Raw genomic sequence first — 7,158 nt, 5'->3', positions numbered from 1 at the left:
GCTGTTCCAAGTAAATGACATCCTCTGCATTTCCCTGGTCCCCCCTGCTTGTTACTTCCTCGAAGAACTCTAACAGATATGCAGGCCAGCTTTCCCCTGACAGAAACCATGCTGACTTTGACTTACTCTATCATTAGTCTCCAGTTATCGAGGCACGACTGCGAAAGCGCGTGGACCTCAGCAAGTTTGATTAGCAAGAAGAGGCTAAAAAGAAACATGCGTCAGAGTAGAAGTAGACAGAGTAGGAGGGCTTTTCCTCAACATGGCTTCGGCAGTAGCGGATCGAGGCGAAGTAGATCGCCTGTGTAGAATAGAGACAGGAGTTATGTGTGTGAGGTCGGTGTTCTGTGCTGCGAGTCAGATGTTGGAAGTCCTGGATACTCCCAGCCTCCCGGACGGCCACATCTGCGCCAGGTGAGTTGAGCTGCAGCTCCTTAGGGACCACGTTAGGGAACTGGAGATGTAGTTTGATGACTTTGGTATGGTCAGGAAGAGTGAGGAGGTGAGAGATAGGAGCTATAGGCAAGTAGTCACATCGGGGCCTCGGGAGACAGGTAAGTGGGTAACAGTCAGGAGAGGGAGAGGGAAGGGCAAGAGTCAGATACTAGAGAATACACCAGTGGCTATCCCCCTTAACAATAAGTACTCCTGTTTGAGTACTGTTGGGGCCGACAGTCTACCTGAGGGAAGAAACAGTGTCTGCGCCTCTGACACAGAGTCTGGCCCTGTGGCTCAGAAGGGTAGAGAGAGGAAGAGGATGACAGCAGTGATATGCGACTCTATAGTTAGAGGGTGAGATAGGCGATTCTGTGGACACTGGAAAGACACACAGATGGTAGTTTGGCTCCCAGGTGACAGGGTCCAGGATGTTTCTGATCGCGTCCATAATACCCTGAAGTGGGAAGGAGAACAGCCAGAGGTCGTGGAACATATTGGTCCCAACGACATAGGTAGGAGAAAGGAGGAGGTCCTGAAAACAGTCTACAAAGAGTTAGGGAGGAAGTTGAGAAGCAGAACCTCAACTGCCTGTGCCACGTGACACTGAGTATAGGAATAGAATGAGGTGGGAGATAAATGTGTGGCTGAGGGATTGGAGCAAGGGGCTGAGATTCAGTTTTCTGGATCATTGGGAACTCTTTTGGGGCAGGCGTGACCTGTACAAAAAGGACGGGTTGCACGTGGATCCAAGGGGGACCAATACCTGGCAGGAAAGTTTGCTAAGGCTATTCGGGAGAGTTTCAACTAGAATGGTTGGGAGGTGGGAAATGAACTGAAGAGACGGAGGAAGGGGCAGTTGGATCACAAATAGAGAAAGCTTGTAGACAGCATGAAAGAGAGAATAGGCAGATGATAGAGAATGGATGCACTCAGACCAATGGTTTGAGATGTGTCTATTTTAATGCATGGAGTATTGTGAACAAAACGGATGAGCTTAGAGCATGGATCAGTACTTTTAGAGCTGTGATGTTGTGGCCATTACAGAGACTTGGATGGTCCAAGGCAGGAGTGGTTACTTAGAATGCTAGGCTTTAGATGTTTCAGGAAGGACAGGGAGGGAGGTAAAAGAGCTGGGGGCGTGGCACTTCTGACCAGAGATAGTGTCACAGCTGCAGAAAAGGAGGAAGTCATGCAGGGATGTCTACGGAATCTCTGTGGGTGGAAGATAGGAAGAGGAAGGGGTCAATAATTGTGCTGGGTGTCTTTAATAGAGCACCCAACAGTAACAGGAACATAGTGGAGCAGATAGGGAGACAGATTCAGGAAAGGTGTAATAATAACAGGGTTGTCGTGGTGGGAGATTTTAATTTCCCAAATATCGATTGGCATCTCTGTAGAGCAAGGAGTTTAGATGGGTTGGAGTTTGTTAGGTGTGTTCAGGAAGGTTTCCTGACACAATATGTAGATAAACGTAGAACAGGGGAGGCTGTACTTGATCTGGTATTGGGAGATGAAGCTGGTCAGGTATCCAATCTCTTAGTGGGAGACCCTTTTAGAGGTAATACTAACAATTCTATCTCCTTTACCATAGCCTTGGGGAGGGATAGGAACAGACAAGTTAGGAAAGCATTTACTTGGATTAAGGGGAAATCTGAGGCTATCAAGCAGGAAATTGGAAGCATAAATTGGGAACAGATTTTCTCAGGGAAATGTACGGCAGAAATGTGGCAAATGTTCAGGGGATATTTGCAAGGAGTTCTGCATAGGTAGGTTCCAATGAGACAGGGAAAGGATGGTAGGGTAGAGGAACCATGGCGTACAAAGGCTGCTGTAAAGCTAGTCAAGAAGAAAAGACTATCATACGAAAGCTTCAAAAACTAGGTAATGACAGAGATCTGGAAGATTATAAGGCTAGCAGGAAGGAGTTTAAGAATAAAATTAGGAAAGCCAGAAGGGGCCATGAGAAGGCCTTGGCAGAGAGGAATAAGGAAAACCACAAGTCATTCCACAAGTATGTGAAGAGCAAGAAGATAAGATGTGAGAGAATAGGACCAATCAAGTGTGACAGTGGAAACGTGTGTATGGAACTGGAGGAGATAACAGAGGTACTTAATGAATACCTTGTTTCAGTATTTACAACGGAAAAGGATCTTGGCAATTGTAGGGATGACTTGCAGCACACTGAAAAGCTTGAGCATATAGATATTAAGAAAGAGGATGTGCTGGAGCTTTTGGAAAGTTGTATAAGTCACCGGGACTGGACAAGATGTACCCCAGGCTACTGTGGGAGGTGAAGGAGGAGAGTGCTGAAACTCTGGTGATTATCTTTGCATCTTCAATGGGGACAGAAGAATTTCCAGAGGATTGGAGGGTTGAGGATGTTGTTCCCTTATTCAAGAAAGTGAGTAGAGATAGCCCAGGAAATTATAGACCACTGAGTCTTACTTCAGTGGTTGGTAAGTTATGGAGAACATCTTGAGAGGCAGGATTTATGAAAATTTGGAGAGGCATAATATGATTAGGAATAGTCAGCATGGCTTTGTCAAAGGCACGTTGTGCCTTACGAGCCTGATTGAATTTTTTGAGCATGTGACTAAACACATTGATGAAGATAGAGTCGTAGATGTGGTGTATATGGATTTGAGTAAGGCATTTGATAAGGTACCCCATGCCAGGCTTATTGAAAAAATAAGGATGTCTGGGATCCAAGGGTACATTGCTTTGTGGATCCAGAATTGACTTGCCCACAGAAGGCAAAGTGTGGTTGGTGACGGGTCATATTCTGCATGGAGGTTGGTAACCAGTGGTGTGCCTCAGGGATTGTTCTGGGACCCCTTCCTTTTGTGATTTTATAAATGACCTGAATGAGGAAGTGGAGGGATGGGTTAGCAAATTTGCTCAAAGGTTGGGAGTGTTGTGGATAGTGTGGAGGGCTGTCAGAGGTTACAACGGGACATTGGTAGGATGCAAAACTGGGCTGAGAAGTGGCAGATGGAGTTCAACCCAGATAAGTATGAGGTGGCTCATTTTGGTCGGTCAAATATGATGGCAGAATATAGTATTAATGGTAAGACTCTTGGCAGTGCAGAGGATCAGGTGTCTGAGTCCATAGGACGCTCAAAGCTGCTATGCAGGTTGACTCTGTGGTTAAGGCATATGATGCACTGGCCTTCATAAACTGTGGAATTGAGTTTAGGAGCTGAGAGGTAATGTTACAGCTATACAGGACCCTGGTTAGACCCCACTTGGAGTACTATGCCTACTTCTGGTTGCCTCACTACAGAAAGGATGTGGAAACCATAGAAAGGGTGCAGAAGAGCGTTATGAGAATAGGGTGACTGAACTCGGCCTTTTTGCCTTGGCGCGACAAAGGTTGAGAGGTGACCTGATAGAGGTGTATATGATGATGAGAGGCTTGATCATGTGAATAGTCAGAGGCTTTTTCCCAGGGCTGAAGTGGCTACCACGAGAGGGCACAGTTCTAAGACGCTTGGAAGTAGGTACAGAGAAGATGTCAGGGGTAAGTTTTTTTTTATGCAGAGAGTGGTCAGTACGTAGAATGGGCTCCCAGCATCTCTGGCAGAGGCGGATACGATAGGGTCTTTTAAAAGTCTCCTGGATAGGTACATGGAGATTAGAAAAATAGGGGGCTATGTGGAACCCTGGGTAATTCCTAAAGGAAGGACATGTTTGTCACAACTTTGTAGGCCGAAGGGCCTGTATTGTGCTGTAGGCTTTCTATGTTCGATGTTCTATATTGGATCGAGCAGGCCTCTCCTTAGAAGTGTGTCTGAATATGAAGCCCATTGTATGTTTTTGCTGAATGAATTTCTTCTATACCCACTAGCCACGACTTCAGTGTCTCTTGAGCAACTGTTCACACTACAGCCTTTGGAGGCTATTCAGGATACGTCCGTAACCCATCTTGTGGCCAGCAATTTCAGCAGTCTAAGTGAGTGAGTATTTTTAAAGTTCGCACTAACTGGGATCTGTTTGAGTCGGTCACCAGGGTGTCACAAAGTATCACAAACATGGCAGAGAATTGAGCTGGTTCTCATTGTAGTGTGAGTGTTTGTTGGTCAAATATCTGGAACAATCTCTGCTTAGAGTTTTCTAGGTAGCCATTAGGGATGATAGTGAAGATGTTGATCCGGAATAGGGAAATGATAGGGAAAGGGTTCCAAAGCACAGGGCAATTCTGCTGCGCAATTTGATTAGACCCTCCTTAAGGTTTGGCCTTTCCTGGAACAAATTTCTTAGAAGGGAATGTAAGAACCTTTTCTCGAGAATTGTCCTACTATTATCTTTGATCTTTAGTATATAAAAACTTTATGCATTATTGGATCAAGCAGTCCTCTTCTTCCAAGAGTGTTTTCATAAACATCCCCGAACCCACTCCAATGTCAGCACATTTTTTTTAAACAAGGGCCCCAAAACTGCACACAATATTTCAAGTCAGGCCTCACCAATGCCTTGTACAGCCTCAGCATTACTTCTTTGCTTTTATATTTCAGTCTCCTTAAAATGAATGCTAACTTTAAATTCCTCACCAGCATATCAATCTGTAAATTAACGTTTAGGGGATCTTAACCTATGGACCCATCCCATTTGTCTCCATATCTATTCAAACATAAAAACTGATTGAGTAAAGGTCCCCATCGCAAAATGTTCCCAAATGACACTTCAGTTACTTGTCCCATCTCATTCCCTAAGAGGGGTCCAGTGTTGCACCCTCTCTGCAAATTGTTTAAAATTTCTGAGATATGTTTCACATACTCCACCCCGTCCAAGCTCGTTGCACTTTGAGTGCTCTATTCCATGTGACGCCTGCCCTCTTAATTCTTTCTGATACAAACCTCACTTTTTTTTAATGAATCATTCAACGCCTGCCTGTCTTTCCCCAAACATCTAATGCACTTGGAATTGAAAAATCCATCAGTCTCAACATTAGAAAAGTTCACCTGGGTCTCAGAGCTCTGGAAGGGGTAACATATGAGGAGTTTTTGTTGCCTTTGAGCCTGCACTCAATGGGAGAGTGGAGGCTTGAGAGCGGTGGGGTCTCAGTAAAACATACAAGATACTGAAAGGCTGGACACCAAGAGGTTTTTTTTCTTCAGCAGGAGTGTTTAGGATCTGAGAATTTAAAGGAACTTCCTCTTAGATCTGAGATTAGGAGGAATCTGATATCAAAGATGGCCATGGAGGTCAAATTATTGGGTGTATTTTTCAGTGGTCCCCAACCACCAGGCCGCAAGGCGAGCGCTACCGGGCGCAAGGAAACGATATGATTTGGCGATATGAGTCAGCTGCACCTTTCCTCATTCCCTGTCACGCCCACTGTTGAGTTTGAACGCAGGCGAGGTCATTACCTGCGCGTCATCCATGTCAGCGCGGGAAGGAGATCAACTCCTTGAGCTTGCAAATGACGGCGGGCTGAAAAGCATGTTTGACGTAACATCTCTGCCGGCATTCCGGATCAAAGTCAAGGCTGACTATCTTGAGATAGCCACGAAAGCACTGAAAACGTTGCTTCCATTTCCAACATATCTCTGCAATGAATGCAACGAAAACTAAATTGTGGAAAAGACTGGGCATAAGGAACCCCCTTCGAGTATCGCTGTCTCCCATCACCCCTCGATAGGACCGTCTTGTTGCGGGAAACAAGCCCAGGGCTCCCACTGATTCAGCGATATTGGTGTGTTGCGATGATTTTATATGTTCACACGGGGAAAATATGTGCTGTGTGTTTAATATCCAAACGTTACTTAAAATGTTATGATGCTATTGACTTATATAACCATATAACAATTACAGCACGGAGACAGGCGATCTCGGCCCTTCTAGTCCGTGCCGAATGTTACACTCACCTAGTCCCACCGACCTGCACTCAGCCCATAACCCACCATTCCTTTCCTGTCCATATACCTGTCCAATTTTTCATTAAATGATAATATCGAACCTGCCTCTACCACTTCTACTGGAAGTTCGGTCAACACTTACTTCAAGCTCCCCTCTCCTCCCCTGATAATTGACTTATCGCTATATTCATGCGAGAAAAAATATGCGCTGTGTGTTCAGTATTAAATTCGGTAGATAAACCCTTTGAGAAACGACATTGAGTGTATTGGTCACTTATCACCTATATTGCGGTCGTGATTAACACCACCCCCACCCCCGAACGGAATCGCCAAAAACAATCTGCAGAAAAGAAATCGGCACGAACCCGGATGCGCAAATCACGCATGCGTACTGATGCCCGCGCAAGGCTTCATGGTCATTGTAGTCTTTCACGGGGTAACCCCAACTTTTTGACTGCTACTCTTGTTCGTTGGCAACCCTACCCCCCACCCCCCATTCCCCCCCCCCCGGTCGGCCGGTCCGCAAGAATATTGTCAATATGAAACCAGTCCGCAGTGTAAAATAGGTTGGTGACCCCTGATTTAATGCATTAATTTATAGGTCATTGATTGGTTAAGGGCTGCAGAGAGTAGCAGAAGAATTGGGATGCGACAAAAAATCAGCCATAGTAGAATGGTGGAGAAGACATGATGTCCTCTGCCTGTTTCTATTGTCATGGTCCGGTCTGTGAAGTCCGCGTTCCGTTGCACTGTCTGGTCCGTGGACTCCAGACTCTGGGCCTTCTGGCTGTCCCTTGTTTCATCTGGGCTTAATCATAGGCACCTGATGCTCGTCTTGGGGCTGGGAATATAAGTGGCCCTG

The sequence above is a fragment of the Mobula birostris genome, chromosome 11 (assembly GCF_030028105.1).
Source record: "Mobula birostris isolate sMobBir1 chromosome 11, sMobBir1.hap1, whole genome shotgun sequence".
NCBI classification, from domain to species: domain Eukaryota; kingdom Metazoa; phylum Chordata; class Chondrichthyes; order Myliobatiformes; family Myliobatidae; genus Mobula; species Mobula birostris.
The sequence above is the reverse complement of the archived record's forward strand: the minus strand, read 5'-3'. Positions refer to the sequence as shown.